Below are 17,469 nucleotides of genomic sequence, written 5' to 3' on the forward strand. Positions count from 1 at the left end.
ATAAATGAATCAAAATAGATTTACATAGTTTTCCTTTTCTGTCCTAATGTATGTTCATCTTCAAAGCAATTATGAATCTATTGAACTCTCAGTAATAGACAAATGAATATATCCTTTGTTTTCTAAAAGAAACCAAGCCTTTGAAACCAGCATAATGGGAAAATACATCCATTTTATCTACTTGTATCTGGTTTTAGATATCCCTTAATGCCTCTTAGAGATTCATGCTTATATCAATGGTGGAATATACTTCCACGGAAGCTGGTTTGGACATTTCTCATTCTAATAATTTTGTTAAGACACTTTAATTTGCCTATATTATGGTCCAGTTACATTGAGTTGAATGCTAGTGACATCTTGCTACTTACTGCATGTTACTAAACTGCAATTTGCTTTTACAGACTTGCTGCCTTCTGAGTATGTCATGGAAAGTAGTTTCATCAGAAAGATAGTTTTTAAATAAATTGACATTTGAGCTTTGTTACTGTGATTTTTAACAGAGGTCAAAATACTATTTTCTAGGCTGGCTGCTACATGGTGGTTGGTGTAGCAGCTCTTGAAATAGAGGAAACCTCAGTGAAATTACACAGTTTAATCATATCTAAATTTGTCTTGAGCTAATAAGTATTTTCACAGTGACAAGAATTTCAACAATGACAAAGATGCAGAACATAAATCTCACTTCAGTATGAGTCCCTGCTGAATGTGGTCTTGATTTTATCCTATAATCAGACTCTTTCTTTGTCAACATATTTGCCAACTTGTCCCCTCTCCAAGCCCCTTCTGCATTGTTGCCCTGTGAGTGGGACATCACTTGACTGATTCGTTAATGCTTCTCTTCCTTACTTATCTGAAAGTTCCACTTTTAATTCAGTGCTTGCGATGTTCAGCTGATAATTGGCTAGGTAGAAATTGGTGTTATTTAAACTACTGCTTAAAAACCTCATACGTACAAACTATGAACACACCTTATAAAAGTGAAGCACAGGTACACTGACATGGGCCTACTGGGTCAGCCTCATGCTCTGTGTCATGAGGTGTCTGGTCTCCATCACTGGGTAGTGTTACCCACACCAGAAGAAGGTCCATCAACAACTGCAGAAATGTCATTGGAACCGTATCAAGACAGTTTCTTCTGAACAGTATTGATCTGAAATTGCTAGGGAAGAGTAGAGAAGTAGAAGGCTACATTATTTTCATGTCAATTATTAAGTCCATGCTGACAGTTAATATGTATATAATTTCTAATTTCACTGAATCTAATGACAGCTTGTTGCAGGGAGTTCTATAGTATTAACCTATTGCAAGTACTGCTTCTGCTGTTTTCCATCAGCCTTTGCTGTGTTTGATATAGGTTGTTATAAACTTATGAGATAGTGAACTGTCTTTTACTCTTTCTATCTAGATACCCACAAGGCTTTAAATAAGAACTGTGAAGGGGAGGAGCTCCCATATGCCCATTTGAACTGCAGTTTAAACATACCTGTTTGTTCCATCCCATTTATACCAAGCTGCATATGTAGAGATTGATAAACACATATAGGCATACATGTATATAAACAATACTTGGTGTTTAGGTATTTTTGGGTGCAGTGAATGGTAATAACCCTTAAGGGTATAGAATTGAATAGTTTAACTGAAGGTTATGATACTAAAACAATCAATTCATAGGCTCAATTAGGGCCAAGAAAAAAAGAGTCAATTCATAACTGTCAATGAAATACTTAATGAAAACTTTCTAGATGACAGAAAGATGAACTAGTCGTCCTCTGAAGTCACAGGAGGGATTTGTTTCTTGTTGTGAGAACTCATTTTGATAAAATACTTTTCTTTTTTTTTCAGTATTCTTTAGTTAAGCTATTGAAAATAGATGAATCTTGGATTGGATTGTGCAAGAAAGGTGAAAGTTTCTACTGGGAGAACGGCACTGCTTTAAACATGAACTTGTAAGTTCCTTGTCATTGAATAACACATACCAAGATACTGAGAATACCATCAAGTGCTTAAGCAAATAATGGACTGGGGTTTGTAGCACAATGTAATTTCTGTCAGCATTTTTTTTCTGATGGGACTTACAACCATGACTTTGAAAAGAAACTCTTTGCAGTTATTACTGATCTAAATCCAAAAGTGCCAATGAATGGAGAGAAGTCTGATTCAAAAAAGATGTTTTGTTAGCTCAGCACAGTAAGATGTTATTGATCATCCCTACTTACTTTAATGTCTATATGTTTTTCAGTACCTAATGTAGACATTTCAACTTCCAGATCTTGAAAGTTCTTGGTTTCTAGTGTGATCCTTTGTTCTCATCTTCCTGAAATGCACAATATCTAGCAAAAGCTGTTTCAGTATGGCTTATGATGGTGTTGTCTTATGTAGTTGTAGTTGAGGCATTCATTTTCTTTAGCTATTAGGAGATAGCAATTAAACCTGTGTCTGAATGGATCTATTTCAACTGCCCTGAACTTCTGTCAGATACAATTTTTGCTGTTATAGGTCTCCTGCAGCCCTCTCTTTGCCACTTTGCTCTCTTTTAGACCTCTCCCAAGATTTTTTCCATCTATAAATAATTTAAAATAACTTTTTGTTGCATCATACCAAAGCATGATCTGTCATGATGTGTTCTAAAGATGTTTCATTTGGAATCACCATTTCCTTCTTTCTCAGCAGTGTTCCAACCTGTGACCAATTCTATTGGTGCAGTTCTAAAAATATTTCATAGACAAGGGACCTAGTTGTTATTTACTTCCCTCAGTTTCTCATTTCCTTTACATTGCTGTCATTTTTCAGAGAGTATTTTTAAACAGTGGTGGAGGTGCCATGAACTCACAGACATCTTTTTCTAAACTTCCATCCTCCATAGCACCTTGCCTTTCTTAGGAATTTTGAAGAAAAATAGTTGTGATTGGAATTTTTCCTGGAAGTCACTTTTTCACTTTCAATTTATACCTATGTCAAGATTATTGACATTATTCAGTGCCATCAGTAAATGTTTAACCTGTTCTTCTATTTTTGCCTAGATCGTTCTGTCTATTGTTGCAATCCAAATTTTAGGGGAGATGGGACTTTGGCCAGACCCAGCATCACCACTGTAAAGGTTTTCTTATTCAGTACAGGTCCCAGTATGATTTCTTCAGATATATTGTCTGTATATCGGTAGTTTTAGCAGGTCACCTGTTACACTCACGTTATTTTTTTTTTTAGGAATCAGAGAGAATGAAGTGACAGATAGGAAGGAATCATAGAATCATAGAATGGTTTGGTTTGGAAGGGACCTTAAAGATCATTTACTTCCAACTCCCCTGCCATGGGCAAGAACACCTCCCACTAGACCAGGCTGCTCAAAACCCCATCCAACCTGGCCTTGAACACTTAACAGGGGGCATCCACTGCTTCTATGGGCAACCTGTTCCGGTTCTTCACCACCATCATAGGAAAGAGTTTCTTCCTAATATCTAATCTAAATCTACTGTTTTTTAGTTTAAAGCCATTACCCCTTGTCCTATCAGTATTGAGTCCCTCAATACTGAGTCCCTCCCCATCTTTTCTGTAGACTTCCTTTAGATAATGGAAGGCCACTATAAAGTTTCCCTGGAGTCTTCTCTTCTGCAGGCTGAACAACTCCATCTCTCTCAGCCTGTCTTCATAGGGGGAGCGCTCCAGCCCTCTGATCATCTTTGTTGCTCTCCTCTGGACCCAATCCAACATGTCTATATCTTTCTCGTGTGGGGGGCCCCAGAGCTAAATGGAGTACACCAAGTGGGGGTTCATGAGAGCAGAATATAGGGGGAGAATCACCTCCCTCAACCTGCTGGCCACACTTCTTTTGATACAGCCCTGGATACAGTTGGCTTTCTGTGCTGCAAATGCACATTGCCAACTCACGTTGAGTTTTTAACCACCAACACCTCCAGACCCTTCTCCTCAGAGCTGTTCTCAATCCATTCCCCATCCAGCCTGTATTTGTGCTTAGGATTGCCCCAGACCAGAGGCAGGACCTTGTGCTTGGCTTTTTTGAACTTCATAGGTTTGCATGTGCCCACCACTCTGGGTCCCTCTGAATGGCATCACTTCCCTACAGCATGTCAACTGCACCACACAGCTTCATGTCACTGGCAAACTTGCTGAGGGTGCACTCAATCCCACAGTCCATGTCACCAACAAAGATGTTAATTAATACCAGTCCCAATACCTGCCCTGAGATATACCACTCATCACTTGCCTCCACATGAACATTCAGTAAGTGACCACAACTCTTCGAGTGCGACCATCCAACCTATTCCTTCCCCACCAAGTGGTCCATCCCTCAAATCCATGTCCCTCCAATTTAGGGATAAGGATATCATAGGGAGATCCCAGTTGACAGGAAGCTGGCAAACATTGTTTCAATTTTCAAGAAAGGCAAGAAAGAAGACCTTGGAAATTACAAGTACTAAGGGAGGTACTAATTCTAGGTACAGGTACTAGAGGAACCAGATAGGAGAGGTGCCCTCCTAGATCTATTACTTGTGAATAGAAAGGATCTCATGGATGAAGTGGAGATTGGTGGGAATCTTGGCCATAGTGACTGTGAAATAAGTAATCAAATTTAAAATTTTTGGTGAGAGGAGGAGAACTGCCACCAGAACTTCAACCCTGTGTATGGGGAAAGCAAGCAGACTTCCATATGGAGCTGCTCAGGGAACTGATGAGCAAAGTCCCCCAGGATCTTTTTTTTTTGGAAGACATTTTTCTGAAGACATTGGTGCCCATCAGTGCTACTCAGTTTTAAGTACCACCTCTTATGAGCACAGGAACAGGAAATTCCAAAATGTTGGAAGTCAAGCAAGCAGGACAGAAGGTTGGCTTGGCTGAGCAGAGTCTTGTAGACCTTAGGCAGAAAAAAAAAGTGTGTGTCCACTGCAAGTGAGGTTGGGTGATATGGGAGGACCATAGAGATGCCGTTTACCATTGTAGGGAGAAAATTTGTGCGGCCTCAATTAGAGTTGAAGTTGGCCAGTATTGTGGGGGCTCTTTTAAAGGGCTTTTAAAAATATGACTTACAGTATCCTTCTGAACCAAATAACCAAGATACATCTAAATAAAAACATAATATGATGGGTGAACAATTGGATATTGGGTTAAGCTCAAAGTATTATAGTAAATGAGGTTATTTCAGGCTGGTGTCCAGTCTCCAGTGGGATTCTTCAGAGCTCCATTTCAGGGCCAGTTCTCTTTAATGTTTTCATAAATGACTTCGATACAGGACTTAAAGTTGTATTAAGTAAGTTTGTGGATGACACTAAATTGGGAGGATCTGTTGTCTGTGTTGAGGGTAGAAAGACCTTGCAGAGAGATCCTGACAAATTAGAGAGCTGGGCAATCGTCATCTCTATGAAGTTTAACAAGTGCCAGATTCCACACTTGGGAAGAGGAAATGCTGGCTATATTTACAGACTGGGGGACAATAGGCTGGAGATCAGCCATATGGAAAGAGATCTGGGGATTTTGTACTATGTACTTGAAGGAAAACTTCTTGACATTTTTTCATCTCTAGTCAAGTTCAAGTTCTAGTCAAGTTCAGAAGTTCAAGTTCTTCAGATCATCTTCAGATGGATTAAGCATCTTCATAAGAAAAATCAGACGGCTTTAGTGAATTTGTCATAAACTGCAGACATCCCAGATTCTGCCACTGTTTATATTAGAAAATGTGAGGGATAAAACAGCTCTGCATCAGGCCTAACAAGCTCCCCCCTACCCTGTTCTCCTGAACATTTTTGGCCTCAGTAATTATAGGCTGTGGATATCATAAGCTGTCTTTTGTTTTTCCTCCTGTTACCGTGTGGTATCTGGCATTGTCTGTTCACAAAAATGGGGATTTATGCAGCAGTGTATGAGCTGAATGGGCTTTTCTAACAAGATTTGTTGCCCACCTTATTTTGAGCAGATGAAACTAGCATGTCCCAGGGGACAAAAGTCAACCGGAAACTACTTCAGTGGAAGTTTGTTTTTCAGCAGGCTGAAACATTTGGCTCTGTAGTAGAACAAATTATTTATTAATCTTTTTCCTTCCTGTATTTTTTTCAGGTTTCAGATAAAGAATCATTCTGAGTGTGCCTACTTGCACTCCTTCACTGTCTCTACATCGGCTTGCTCTTTGCCCAGGCGCTGGATCTGTACCTATTATCCCTAAAGTAATAGCTCAGATCTTCTTGGGATCTTGATAGTTAAGATGTATTTGTCTATTGTACAATCACTTTGGATAAATGGCAGTCCTGACATGGCCACAGACTTTTGTACCACCTGAAAGCCTAAATCAGAGAGAAGAAGGCTCCACACCAGCTTCCAGAAATGTGCTCTCCATAACACCAGCTCTCCTGTCCTAGGACAGAAGAGGAATATTTTGGTCCTATGCAGATCCTCTAGAATGGGTGCTACTTGTGCTGGCTGCTTAAGGTAAAGGTGCAGTGGGATTCCTGATAGTCTTCTGCTGCATAATGATCTCTTTAGTGTTCTTCTTCATCTCAGCTCATGGCTTTGGGGATACCCACCAGCCAGAGATACTAACCAGCTGGCACAGCTGCAGAAGCACTAAATCGGGGCTATTCACGTTCTCCAAAAACTGATGTTTTTACAGTGCTTACTCACTATGTTAGTACACCATTTCCCCATCTGCCAACCTTCTGGCCTCACCCTCAGACCCAAGCATTTTGACCCTCTTACCTCCTTTTATTTTCTGTCCTAACTTGTGAGCATTGCATTTTTCTGCTTATTGCCTTTTAAATAAACCAATACACTAACTCTGCATTATGAACAGTCTGTGGCCATAACTGTAGAAAACAATTCCTGTGACTGCAGAAAGAGGAAGTTCATTTCTTATCAGAGGAAATCCTGCTAATAAAATGTTTCCTACTGCTCATTTCTGGAACACAAAGTGCAGAAACAAATCCTCTGAGCACGTAGCACTGGCAGTCTGGGACATGAGAACTGCAACAGTCTGCTGGTAGCTAATATCCAACCTAAACTTCCCCTGGTGCAACCTGAGGCCCTTTCCCCATGTCCTGTTGCTTATTCCCTGGGAGAAGAGACTGACATCTGCCCAGATACAGCCTCCTTTGAAATAGTTGTAGAGAGCAATAGGGTCTCCCCTGAGCCACCCTTTTTCTAGGCTAAATAACACCAATGTCCTTAGCTGTTCCTCGTAAGACTTGTTCTCCAGACCCCTCACCAGCTTCATTGCCCTTCTCTGGACCTGCTTGAGTACCTCTATGTTCTTCTTCTGTAGTGAGGGACCCAAAACTGAACACAGTACTCAAGGTGCGGCCTCACCAAAGACAAGTACAGAGGGACAATCACTTCCCCAGTTCTGGTGGCCACACTATTTCTGATACAAGCCAGGATGCTGTTGGTTTTCTTGGCCACCTGAGCACACTGCTGGATCACATTTAACCACCTATCAACCAATACAAGTTGCAGACATAATACAAAAGCAGAGTAAGGGACTTTATGGAAAAAAAAGGGTGTCAGCCTCCTGCTTATAACACAATGAGATCTGCTTGTAATCATAGTGTTAGCAGACAAGAGCGGTTTTGGATTTGTGAACACAAGGCCACAGAAGCATCTGTAAACCAATAAGAACTGCTCATCTAGTCATCAAACTAGTCATTTGAAACATTTGAAAACTTTGTTTGCTTTTGTTTTTCTTTTGATTGTATAAGACCATCTACGTTCTATTAAAGCACCCATATTGTCCTTTGATCTGTATGATAAAATGTCTAGGTAGCTTCCTGCTTCTTTGTACAATGTCAGTGCCTCTTACAGGAATTCTGAACTTAGTTTATATGAAACATGTTTTCGAGAAACCTCATTTTGCTACAAGTTTTTCTCTAAAAATGTTCACAATATCGCTAAAATCTTTACAAAAATACATTAAGTTCCAGAGTTAAAAGAGCTTAGTTTCCCAGCTTATTTGAGTGATAGCAGATTACTTAGATCTGCTAGAAAAAGTAGTTTTCAGACATGTGAAGAGATTTCTCAGACATAACGCCCAAACACTGCAAAACTTCACTACTTGTGTAACCAGAAGCTCCGCATTCTTGTGGTTCAGTACTTATATAGCATTCTTATAGTTTATGGGAGGCATCACTGAAGGAACAGAATTCTACAGCATCTAGAAATCTGACAGGAGAATTTACTCAAAGAAACAACGGATCTTGTGATCAGTTTTTCTTAGCTCTTCCCCATGTTACTAAACATCTATGGTTCCTACTGATCTGAGTGACAGTTGGAGAAGGCCACCACTGTGAGCACAGTGGTAGAGCTGGTGAGGGGTCTGGAGAACAAGTCTTATGAGGAGCAGCTGAGGGAGCTGGGATTGTTCAGCCTGGAGGAGACTCGGGGTGACCTTATCGCTCTCTACAGGTAACTTAAAAGAGGCTGTAGCGAGGTGGGGGTTGGTCTTTTCTGCCACATGCCTGGTAACAGGATGAGGGGGAATGGGCTAAAGTTGTGCCAGGGGAGGTTTACATTGGATATTAGGAAGAACTCATTTACTGAAAGGGTTGTTAGGCATTGGAATAGGCTGCCCAGGGAAGTGGTTCAGTCACCATCCCTGGAGGTCTTTAAAAGACATTTAGATGTAGAGCTTAGTGATATGGTTTAGTGGAGGACTTGTTAGTGTTAGGTCAGAGGTTGGACTCGGTGATCTTGGAGGTCTCTTCCAACCTAGATGCTTCTGTGATTCTGTAATGATTCTATGATTAAAGGACTGGAGCAGAGGATGTCCAGAGGCCCCTTCCAACCTAAACCATTTTGTGATTCTATGATCTTGCCTGAGTGTTGTCGACGGAAGGAAGACACAGACGCTCAATATGAGTGAACAATGAACTTCAACTTTAATGGATAGCTCAGTCGCCTTTTATCTAGTTTGAACATAATCAACTCATACATATTGCAAAAACTAAGCTCAGGATTGGCTAACATTTCCCGCTCTTTTCAGGTAGTTCCTCCTTCTTTTAGCCACCGTCCCGCCTTAGGGACTGTCCCCATCGCTCAAGGGCATCGTGTCCTTGAGCCTGATTGGCTCTCAGCCAGCTGTGTACGTGCCAGACTCATGTGAGTTGAGTACGGTACTTCACTAGCCCATTGCCTCTTAACTGCCCAACATCCACGTGTCCTATTTCACTTAACCATTCCTCCACAATTCCCCCGTTTTTATTTTGCGCTACAAATACCTTCTCTGTGAGTTGCTCTAGTTTCTTAGTTAGGCAGTTAAAGATTATACGTGCAGCAACTATAATCAATATAATTATAAGTAGAAAGCGAAGTCCCTCTTTAACTAACAAAACCCATCCACCCATGTTCCCAAAAACAGATTTAAGCCAACCTTCAAACCAACTATCTTGTACTACAATTTTTTGCATATGATCCCTTAACCATTTCAACTGGTCGTGAATTGACTAACCATGGTCGGAAAGATAAAAGCAACACATTCCTTCTACATCTTCACACCCATGTCCCTGAGCCAGCAGTAAGAAATCAATAACGGCCCTATTTTGCAATACAGCATGTCTTAGACTCTCCATATATTGTGACATTTCAGAAAGAACTTGTGTTGTTACATTTGATTGTTTAACAGCCCAACAAGCAAGCTTATTAATGTTAGTCAAAGCGTGTGCAGTTCCCACACCAGGCACCAAAGAAGCAAAGAATCTTTCTGCTGGACCCCACAATTCTACATCATCATTACAGTCAGAACCCAAAGTTTTTAGTTCTCGTTTAATTCTTCTGCTCCTTGTCGAGTTCTGCCACGAGTGTAAATCTGGAGTGAAAAGTGTGAGTCGCCCTAGGTAACACGGTCCTCCAAAAGCATTGGCTGGTACTCCTTGCCATGCACGGTCTCCACAGATCAAAAACATGCCAGAGAGAAGCAGCACAGCCGCCGCTGCTTCCATGGTTACGTCAGACAGGCTGCAGGGTCCTGATGTCCGTCCCTCTGCTCTGTGCCGACTCGCCACACGGTGAACTCCAAGTGCAGCGCTGCTCGTGGCGGTGACTGAGGGGGGTGGGGAGGCTCCCATTGCCCCGTAGCCCCAAGGCAGCGTTATCATTCTCTCTGAAGGCGGCAGTGGGCAATGCCCAGCTCCAGCACTTCCCGGCAATCCCAGTCGCTCTGTAGCGGCAGCAGCGACTCTCTGCTCAGCCTGATGTGTAGCTAAAGCGCTAGTGACTGTTCTCCAAGGCTTCAATAAATTTTTTAGCAGACTTAATATCATTAATAACATCACCAAACAATTTATCTCCAAATTTACGCCACTCTGTTTGTTCAAAAAACTGTATCAGGATTTGTAAAACAACCCTGCGCTACTGCATATGCTAATAACCCTGGCAAATCTTTTTCTACAATCTATATCTAAAATACTCCGTTTTTCTAAAAAGCATCTGAGCAAATTATACGCCGCTTGTCTTTCATACCTTTAATATATACAGTTGCAGCCTTTGCAAAGACCTCGGCGGCGCTTCTCCGGGGAGACCCTTTATAGGCTCATCCCGAGTGCGGGGACTCCCTTCCACCTTCTGAGCTGCGGGTGCGGGGACTCCTGTCCCTTTCACCTTTCAGACCTTGGCGACGCGTGACCGTCGGGATCCTCTCCCGGGTGCGGGGACTCCACGTCCCTTTCACCTTCCCGACGCGGGTGCGGGGATTCTTGTCCCTTCCACCTCCTGGGCTGCGTTGCAGGACCAGTTCCTCCCTTATTCCGTCGAACACGTGGCCCAGGATCACTGCCAGCAGTGTCCAAATCCCGTTCAGACCGGTCCCTGTTCGGGCGCCAATTTGTTGTCGACGGAAGGAAGACACAGACGCTCAATATGAGTGAACAATGAACTTCAACTTTAATGGATAGCTCAGTCGCCTTTTATCTAGTTTGAACATAATCAACTCATACATATTGCAAAAACTAAGCTCAGGATTGGCTAACATTTCCCGCTCTTTTCAGGTAGTTCCTCCTTCTTTTAGCCACCGTCCCGCCTTAGGGACTGTCCCCATCGCTCAAGGGCATCGTGTCCTTGAGCCTGATTGGCTCTCAGCCAGCTGTGTACGTGCCAGACTCATGTGAGTTGAGTACGGTACTTCACTAGCCCATTGCCTCTTAACTGCCCAACATCCACGTGTCCTATTTCACTTAACCATTCCTCCACACCTGAGTTTTGGCCAATGCTAGACCTGAAGAAGCTGTATTTGAGAGCCAAGGCTTCTTCTCACTGTAGGCTGCTCAACTGTACAAAATATCACACACAATGTGCAAGGATTCCTCCATTTAAATACATCAAAAGCAGAGAGACAGCTCGCTGGCTGACAAAAAGAAAAACACAGAGGTTTAAGAGTATGCAGTATCTAGGGGAGGAATGGACATAGCTTAGGGGAAGTCATGTCTCATCACTGATCTGATGCTTCAGACCTCTGTAAACACAGGAACAACACATTTTCATGTTACTTTAACTATTGCCAAAATCAGAAGAAACATCTTACTCTTCAAAGAAATCTGCATTGTCAGAAAATGGCCTCAAAACAGTGATACCGAGACTGGCTTTGTCTAACAGTAGGCTTGACTCAAGTTTAAGTCCATCAAGAGCAATTAAAATGAGGTATGAATATAGTACACACAGTATGTTATTGGAGAACTGGCAACTTATGCATGCCACCAAGAGTGCAGTGCTGTGAAGAAAAAACAAGGAAACAAACAAACAAACAGAATTGTTATTTAAAATATTCTTTTAATTTTAATTTTAATTTTAATTTTAATTTTAATTTTAATTTTAATTTTTCTTTAGTCAAATCAGTGAAACCCAGAAGCGCTCAGTAGTCTGCCTTAAGGTAAAAGAATAGGCATTTATTTTACCTTGCTGAATTTCAAAGACTAGATAGAAACATTAGAAGCCCATGAACAAAAGCATGTTTTACATTTATAAAGGAAAATGGTTGAAAAATCTCAGCAGACAATTTGTGGTTTCCTATGTGAAGCTTTATTCTACATGTTAACCAGATCAACACACAAGTTGGGGAACTTATTTGTGTTTATGGTGGTGGAAATAATATGAAAAGACAACACACTTGTCTGAGAGTTCATCTAACTACCAAAGCAAATTGAATTAGAAGGGAAAAAGGCAATTTTGGAAATGTCCCTGGAAAGCTCCCTTTATAAAAATCTATTTCACAGCCAGGTCTATTAGCCATATTTATGAATACTTTTGCATACGAACAATCTCATAAGCCCTAACTCAGTAAGGCAATAAATTGTATGCTAAGTGTCATGCAGCAAACTTGTTTAGCAGCAACCTTAGGTTTGCTGAGAATTTTTGTGCTGGGAAGATTCTTTTTTCCGTGAACTGTCAATATGTTATAGCAACATTTCAGTGTGTGATGAAATACAATTGATTGAACATAAGCATTTCTATTTTGCCATTAGTGATAATTTTTTTTTAACAAATGAATGAGCACTGGTGGTGGGTTGACTTGGCTGGCCACCAGGTCCCCACCAAGCATCTCTCTCACTTCCCTCCTTAACAGGACAGGGGGAGAAAATAGAATGAAAAAAATCATGGGTTGAGATAAAGATAGGGGATTGAGATTTTTCACCAATTACCATCTCAGACAAAACAGACTTGACTTAGGGAAGATTAATATAATTTATTGGCAATTAATAACAGAGTAAGGCAGTGAGAACCAAAAAAAAAAAAAAAAAACAAAAAAACAAAACAAAACAAAACAAAACAAAACAAAAAAAAAAAAAAAACAAACAAACAAACAAAAACACAAAACCTGAAAGTGCACTACCCCCATCTTCTCTTCTTTTTAAGCTCAACTTCACTTCTGACTCCTGACTCTACCCCTTCCCCTTTCCCAAGTGGCACAGGGAGATGGGAAATGGGGTTTTCAGTTTGTCCATAACACTTCATCTCTGCAGCTCCTTCATCTTTTCTCTGCCCCTGCTCCATAATGGGCACCCTCCCACGGGATGCAGTTCTTCCTGAACTGATCCTGCGTGGGCTTCCCACAGGCTGCAGTTCTTAAAGAACTGCTCCCACATTGGTCTGTAACACAGGGCCCATCCTTCAGAAGCAAACTGCTCCAGCATGGGTCCCCCATGGGCAGCAGCTCCTGCCAGACCTCTTGCTTCACTCTGGGGTCTCCACAGGCTGCAGCTCCAGCCCGGGGCCAGCTCCTGCGGGGACTCTCCATGGGCCGCAGCCTCCTCCAGGCCAAATCCACCTGCTCTACTGGGAGCTCCTCCACGGGCTGCAGCATGAAGATCTGTTCCATGTGGGACCCAAAGGCTGCATGGGGACAGCCTGTGGTGGTGGTTTTACTCAGATGGGTGGCCAAGCTCCACCACAACCACTCTCTCACTCCCCCTCCTCAAAGGGAAAGGGGGAGAAAATACAATGGAAAGGACTGAAGGGTTGAGATAAGAACAGGGAAATCATTCAACAATTATCGTGACAGGCAAAACAGACTCAGCATAGGGAGACAATAAGATTTATTGCCTATTACTAACAAGCTAAAGAAGTGAGAAACAAAGTAAAGAAACCAAAAGCGCCTTCTCCCCATCCACCCTCTTCCACCTCCTCTGCCCGAGTGGTGCAGGGGAACAGGGGAATAGGGGTTGTGATCAGTCTATAGCGCTTCTTCTCCGCCTCTCCTTCTCAGCCACTCTCGTCCCCTGTGCTGTGGGGTCCCTCCCAGGGGATGCAGTCCTTGATGAACTGATCCGGCGTGGGCTTCCCACAGGCTGCAGCTCTTCAAGAACTGCTCTGGATATGGGTCCATACCACAGGGTCCATCCATCAGGAGCAAACTGCTCCAGCCTGGGGTGCCCCACAGGCAGCAGCTCCTGCCAGGTCAGCTGCTCCTGCGTGGTCTCCTCTCCACGGGCTACAGGTCTGGCCTGGAATCTGCTCTGGCAGGGGTCCTCCACAGGCTGCAGCCTCCATCGATGCAGGTCCACCTGCTCCATCATGGTCTCCTCCACAGGCTGCAGCATGGAACCCTGCTCCACTGTGGTACTCCATGGGCTGCAGGGGGACATCCTGCTTCACCATGGTCCTCACCACAGGCCACAGGGGACTTCTGCTCTGGTTCCTGGAGCACCAGTCCCTCTTCTTCTTCACTGACCTTGGCACATCCTGCAAGGCTATTCCTCACTCCTCTCACTCTCCCAGCTGCTCTGTGGCAGAGTCTTTGTTTGTTTATTTGTTTGTTTGTTTTTCCCTTTCCTAAATATGGTTTCATAGAGGTGCAAACATCATCACTTATTGGCTCGGCTCTGGCCAGCAGCGAGGCCCTTACCTTACATGGGGCAGTTTTCAGATTCTTCTCACGGAAGCCACCCCTATGGCCCCCTGATACCAAAACCTTGCCATATAAACCCACTACACCTGTTCCACCAGGGACATCTCCACAGGCTGCAGGGGAATTTGTGCTCTGTGCCTGGAGCATCTCCTGCCCTCCTTCAGCACTGACCTTGGGGGCTGCAGGGCTGGTTCTCTCCATACATTTTCTCACTCCTCTCTCCCAGCTGCTGTTGCACATCAGTTTTTCTTAAATATGATTTAACAGAGGTGCAAACAACCATTGGCTTATAACGCAGAAATACTCTATCGGTCATAGTAAATAGAAACTGTGAGTTTCTCTGATCCTAAGCATTAAAACCTAGTTAATATTTACTTTCTGATCATTTCTGATTTTTAGTCTTTATCTCTCCAGTTTCAGAGTCGTCACCCAAATTGTCAGTCAGCTATTGGTCTTTCTGAAGGTCCTATGACTGCAGATAATTTGAGCAAAAAAATCAGAGCTCTTGCCATAGCTGCACGTTTTACCATAATTTTTTCTTGATTAAAAAAACAATCACTGTGTGATAAATGGAACAAGATGGAACTGCTACACCATCTGCTGTTGATTCTAATTAGCATAATTGATATGATTAATATAATTATTGTAATGTAATTAGACAGCTTTAATGTCATGCAAACTGATTTAATCAACTCTTTATTTAGAAAGATAACTAAAATAAATAATGTGCTCTGACAAATGGTATTCAATTCAAGTTTTAATGTGTAATTTCCCCTCATAAGAGAAGGGTTTTAAAATCAGATTATTTTTTGCAAGTATTGGAGGTTAGGGAAAATGCATCATGGACAATGTTTAAATAATAATTGTTTGCTTTCATTATGGAAAAGTTCTTGTATTAAAGCGTGGTGGGCTTATGGACACCATACAGAAAAACAATACCTTGGATAGCATGCATGAAAACCAAAATAGATCAGGACAAAAACCATAATTGTCACTCCAAAAGTCCAGACTGGGAGATTCTTTTACCATTTTCCAGATGGAAGCCAAAATACTTTTACAGTCTACAACTTCTAGGTCTACAATTTCTAGGTCTACAACTTCTCATTTTAGAAGACTGGGTATGCAGTGTTTGTCTGAAATTTTTACTAATGGAGAGAATAAAAAAGAAAACTGAAAGTTCATTTACTGTCCATTTCAATAGTGAAGCTATTTTAGATAATTGAAGTAATAAAAACTCATGCTATGGAAATTTTCCTTTGCTGAGAGAAAGAGATTGAACTTTTGGAATTCAGAATACCTGTGCAAGAAATTCCTTGGATATGTGTCTCCTGAGTCCACACTGAACCCAGTTCAGGTGGATACAGATACATTTTTCACAATCGCCACTGATGGTTATCACTCAAGCAGGGTTATGGGTGAAGAGTCAGGCTGGGGGACAGGCCTGACTCTTATACTCTCTAGTATACTGCCACTATACTCTCTAGTATACTGCCACAATGGGTGAGGCATGATTTCCCTCTAAATTTAAATGATAGTTCTCTAGATCTCATTTGAGACCCTTAATAATTAGAGCCACTTTCCAGTTTTCTGACATGGATATTTCTAAGCAAGTTGTATAGCAGTATTAGTGGCTTGGTTCTCTGCTTGCTGGGTTTCTTTACACATCTTGGATAGATAGCATCTGACCATGTCCATTTGGTTGTATTAATTTTCCTGTTTATTGAATAACCTGTAACATTGACCTTCTGAACTGAGGCACACCCTCTCATATGTGTCCCGTGAAGAAAATTTAAGTACAGAAACCTCACCAAGTTCCTCTGTAGCAAACACATGTAACACATCCACTGTACATGTTGGACTTCACAAAATAAAATAAAATTATATAGCATATTTTTGCAGCTTTGAAGTTTTCTTTCTGCTGAAATAAAATGTGAAATGCAAAGTCTGTTTGAGAAACAAGAACCAGAATAGGAAAAAATATATAAATAAAAAGCCAGTTTTCTGAGCATGCAAAAATAAGAACTAGGTTGTGATATAAAATACTATGCACATCAACTCTAAGTACACACTTAAAGAATGCCATGGAGACACTCTCATTGAAATGTCTGCATGCCTACATTTTCCTGTATTGTTCTTCTGTCTTGATGTTTGGAACCAAGTTGCATGCTCCATCCCTCTGTTGAGAAGGTGATCTATATTTTCAAGGCTCTTGACTGTCACTTACCTCCCTGCAACTTTGGTTGGTTCTACTGCCAACCTGAGAGCAACCTTGAGCTTAATTTAACTTGCTAACTTATTTAATAAACAATTCTGTGTTTTTTAACCCAGCCTATGCCACAGCTGGAAGACACTACCTATAAATGTCTTACTCCTTGACTTTCCTTTGGTATTTTCCCAAAGTTATCCTCTGCTAGTATATAACTAACACCTCAGTAATAGATTAGCAGATGCTGCTATGAGATCAGCACCCATCATTCACAGCATCATTGGTTTACCTTTCTTTTGTCCATGTGCTCCTCCATTTTCTTACTGTATCCACCTATTTGGCATTTTTTTTTTAATTTTATTATTTATTTATTTATCTTTAGAGAAGTAGCTGATAAAGTTTGGCAGGGTAGACTCACCAAGTTGTCATGCATTGTACAGTATTCATTCTGTACTCACTCTGTTCCAGAACTGCTTTACTGCAGTAGAGAAATAATAATAATAATGCCATCTTTGGCAGAATGATGTAAAAAACCCAGATCCCTGAAAACTCTGTAACAAGTAAGGCTGCTGAAAGGTTGATGTTTTGCTGCTACATGGGATTTGACATACATGTTAGTTGACTGTATCCTTATTGGATGTGTACTGCTTGTATGCATCAATGGCTTGGTTAATTTTTGGCAGCATGGTAATTCTTCTAAGTCTGGAAGACTGTTTGCCCCTTAATTGTGTGAGTTTTCTTCAATCTTTATATGTAGATACAGGAACATACTCTCACCTTCACTTTTCAAAACTGGTCTAAGAGTGTAAAAGGGATTTAGTACAAATGAAACGAGAGACTATAGTATTTGAGCAATGTATTTATCAGACGCATGAGTTTTAAAAACTGGTCTGTTCCTATGCAGGAGGAGAATCCACCTAAGAATCCATTTCTG

This window comes from Netta rufina, assembly GCF_964035555.1.
Source record: "Netta rufina genome assembly, chromosome: 1".
Taxonomy (NCBI): domain Eukaryota; kingdom Metazoa; phylum Chordata; class Aves; order Anseriformes; family Anatidae; genus Netta; species Netta rufina.